This window comes from Dipodomys ordii, unplaced genomic scaffold (genome assembly GCF_000151885.1).
Source record: "Dipodomys ordii isolate 6190 unplaced genomic scaffold, Dord_2.0 Scaffold50, whole genome shotgun sequence".
NCBI lineage: Eukaryota > Metazoa > Chordata > Mammalia > Rodentia > Heteromyidae > Dipodomys > Dipodomys ordii.
Genome location: NW_012267266.1, coordinates 5407954 through 5412451, shown reverse-complemented (window position 1 = coordinate 5412451; position 4498 = coordinate 5407954).

Sequence of the window (4498 nt, the reverse complement as noted above, 5' to 3'; positions counted from 1 at the left end):
CCAATAAACCACCAGAAAACCGGAAGTGGCGCTGTAGCTCAAATGGTAGAGTGCTTGCCTTGAGCTGAAGAGCTGAGGGACAGCGCCCAGGCCCAGAGTTCGAGCCCCACGACCGACAAAAAAAAAAAAAGAAATGTACTCATGCCGGGCCCTGGTGGCTCACGCCTGTAATCCTAGCTACTCAGGAGGCTGAGATCTGAGGATCGCGGTTCAAAGCCAGCCCGGGCAGGAGAGACCATGAGACTCCTATCTCCAATAAACCACCAGAAAACCGGAAGTGGCGCTGTAGCTCAAATGGTAGAGCGCTCGCCTTGAGCTGAAGAGCTGAGGGACAGTGCCCAGACCCAGAGTTCAAGTCCCACGACCGACAAAAAAAAGAAAAAAAAAAGAAATGTACTCATTATCTTGTCCATGTAATTGTAACCCCTCTGTACAGTATTTTCACAATTAAAAAAAAAAAGTTTCATGGTACCATGTGATTTTTTTGGGGGAGGGGTATGTTCTTCCCCCATGGTATAACCCCTGTTTTCACTGTATTTGACTCTGCTGTCCTGTATCCTGTATATACATTTTTCTAATTTGGGGAGAGGAAAGGGAATAACAAAATGCTGAAATAAGGTTACAGGTTGACCCATTGTAACAATGAGATGTACAAGACACTATGTTGAAAATGAACTTTAGGGGCTGGGATGTAGCTCAGTGGCAAAGCGCTTGCCTAGCAAGTGCAGCGTCCTGGGTTCGATCCCCAGTACCAAAAAAGAAAAGACAAAAAAATACAGTTAAAAAAACCCAAACAAACAAAAAAAAAAGAAAATGAACTTTACAACTTGTGGGGGGGGAAGAGGAGGGAGGAGGAGTTGGGAAGGTGGGGAGTGAAGGGATGATAGGGAAAAACAGAGGAAGTAGTAACAACACTCTTCATAGGAAAGGTACTCATTTCCTTACTCTTACTCATGTAACTGACCCCTCTGTACAGTTGTTGTTGTTTTTTGTCGGCCTTGGGGCTTGAACTCTGGGCCTGGTTGCTGTCCCTCAGCCCTTCAACTCAAGGCTAGTGCTTTCTCTACCTCTTAAGCCACAGAGCCCACTTCCAGCTTTTGCTGTGTATGTGGTGCTAAGGAATCGAAGTTAGGACCTCATGCATGCGAGGCAAGTACTCTACCACTGAGCCACCTTCCCAGCCTGCTGTGTGTGTGTGTGTGTGTGTGTGTACACACGCGCGCCAGTCCTGGGCTTGAACTCAGGGTTTTGGTGCTGTCCCTGAGCTTCTTTTTTTGCTCAAGGCTAACACTCTACCACTTGAGCCACAGTGCTACTTCTGGCTTTTTCTGTGTATGTGCTATTGAGGAACTGAATCCAGGACTTCATGCATATTAGGCAAACATTCTATCACTAAGCCACATTCCCAGCCCTAATATAATTTTAATGTTATTAAGGTGTTATTCAGAGCGGTTACCATTTCATAAGTCAGGTAATAAGTACATCTCCTTTTGGACAATGTTACTCCTTCCTTCACTTTCCCTCAATTACCCCCTCCTGTCCCTGCTTACAAGATGCATAGTTCATTTTTTCACATAACATCTACTGAGTACTGTGCCTGCATTTGTTCATCTTTTCTCCCTCCATTTCTGCACATCCTTTAACTACCAAATAGAGAACAAAACAAAACAAAATAAAGAGAAAAACAAACAATACTACCTCCAACATCAAAAAACAATAACAATAAAATCCTGTTTCCATTTCCTGGAATTCAATAGTTTTTTGTTTTATTTTTGGTTTTAGTAGTGGGCCTTGAACTCAGAGTCTAGGTGCTGTCCCTGAGCTTTTTCTGATCAAAGCTAGCACTCTGCCACTTTGAGCCACAGTGCCACTCTTGGCTTTCTGGTGGTTAATTAGAGATAAGAGTCTCAAGGACCTTCCTGCCCAGGCTGGCTTTGAACCCCAGTCCCAGATCTCAGCCTCCTGAGTAACTAGGATTACAAGCATGAGTCACCAGTGCCCAGTTTTCTTTTTTTTTTTTTTTGGGTCCGGTCGTGGGGCCTGAACTCTGGGCCTGGGCACTGTCCCTCAGCTCTTCAGCTCAAGGCTAGCGCTCTACCACTTGAGCCACAGCGCCACTTCTGGATTTTTTCTTTTTGCTTATGTGGTGCTGAGGAATCGAACCCAGGGCCTCGAGCATGCAAGGCAAGCGCTTTACCACTGAGCCACCTTCCCAGCCCCATCAGTGCCCAGTTTTCAATAAACAGTATTTTAAATGTTCAGAGGCATTACATCTTTGGATTCCTTCCCTAAGAGTATTTTCCTTTAGTCTGTGTGTGAATGGCAAAAGCCCTATTTTTCATGACCTAATGTATTTTATATCTAGCTTGAATATCTGAGAGAAAACATAACATCGTTTGTTTCTCTGAGCTTGGCCTACAATACTTAAAACATGTGTTCTAGGTTCATCTATTTTCCTGCAACTGACATAATCTTATTCTTGCTAATGGATGAGGAAGGTTGTTTTTTATGTAGGGAGTGACTATTCAATTTATGTATTGGGATACTGTTTTTTGTTTTTTTGTTAGTACTGACGTTTGAATTCAAGACCTCAAGCTCATAGTTTAAGACTAGCTTTTTGATGATATTTTGGAGATACAGTCTTGTTGACTTCTCTGCCCTGCCTGGCTTTGAGCCTTTGTCCTCTAAATCTCAGCCTCCTGAATAACTAGGATTACTGTTTTCACTTCTTCCAACCTATGGCATGTGTCATAATGTCCGAATCTTTAAAACAGCTATGTGGAATTCAAGTATATTCCATCCAAAAAGATAAAAGGAAGACAATCCAGATGAGAACAGAAAAAAATATGCAAAATAAAAAATGAATAAACTAGACCTCTAGTGGCTTATGCCTGTAATCCTAGCTACCCTGGAGGCTGAGATCTGAGGATAACAGTTCAAAGCCAGCCTAAGCAGGAAAGTCTATGTGAATCTTAATCTCCATTTAACCACCAGAAAACTGGAAGTGATGCTGTGGCTCAAAGTGGTCAAGTGCTAACCTTGAGTGAAAAAGCTCAAGACAGTGCTCAGGCCCTGAGTTCAAGCCCCATAATTGACTAAATAAATAAATAACATTGGTTATTGGTTCTGATGGCTCATGCCTGTAATCCTAGCTACTCAGGAGGCTGAGATCTGAGAACTGAGGTGGAAAGCCAGGCTGGACAGGAAAGTCTGTGAGACTTTTTTTCTTTTTTTTTGGGGGGGGGTCCGGTCATGGGGCCTGAACTCTGGGCCTGGGCGCTGTCCCTTGGCTCTTCAGCTCAAGGCTAGTGCTCTACCACTTGAGCCACAACACCACTTCCGGCTTTTTTCTTTTTGCTTATGTGGTGCTGAGGAATCGAATCCAGGGCCTCATGCATGCAAGGCAAGCGCTCTACCACTAAGCCACCTTCCCAGCCCCGTCTGAGAGACTTTTATCTTCAATTAACTACCAAAAAAGCAGGAAGTTAAGCTGTGGTTCAAGTGGTAGAGCATTAACCTTGAACAATAAAGCTCAAGGACAGCACCCAGGCCCTGAGTTCAAGCCCCAGGACCAGCACCAGGAAAAATAAAAATAAAAAGGTGTTAGAGTTAGGTAACCACTAGAAATCTCAGAAAGAACACATGGGGCACCCAGTACTATAGCAAGCTAGACAGAGTCAGGCTTCCTATATACAATAGCACAAGCAGGTTAGGACCTCCCATTTTAGTGACAGAGAGAAGGATAATTATACAATGTCACAAGTGAAATAGTACCATGACAACATAGCTTTAATTAATTTAGGACATATATTGTGCTTCTTAAAGCAGAGATCACAATGGCTTCAATATTGTTTCTTAAAACCATTTTTTAAGCCAGGGGCCAGTGACTCATATCTGAGATCAGGAGGCTAAGATCTGAGGATCATGGCTCAAAGCTGGCCCAGACAGGAAACTCTATAAGACTCATATCTTCAATTATCCACCAGAAAACCGGAAGTGGAGCTGTGGCTCAAAGTGGTCAAGCACTAGACGTGAGCAGAAAAAGCTCAGAGACATTGCCCAAGCCCTGAGTTCAAGTCCCACAACCAACCAAAAAAAAAATCCTTTAGAGGAATAAAGGAATTAATAATGATTCTGATTCTCCCATTTATATCTTCAATCTGTATCTCTAAAAGGTGTTGACGGGCCAAGTTAAACTAGGACTTAGGGTCCTCTTAGCTATCACACTTTATTTTAATTGAGCTCTGAAATGAAAGCTCTGAGCCCTTTAGTTGGTTTCCAGTCATTAGATGATTAGGAATTTCACATGACTAATTCCTCACAGTCCATTTGCTAACTGACACCTAATAAAAGCAAGCCCCGGGATGGGAAGGTGACTCAGTGGTAGAGCGCTTACCTTGCATGCATGAGGCCCTGAGTTCGATTCCTCAGCACCACATAAGCAAAAAGAAAAAAGCCGGAAGTGGCGCTGTGGCTCAAGTGGTAGAACACTAGCCTT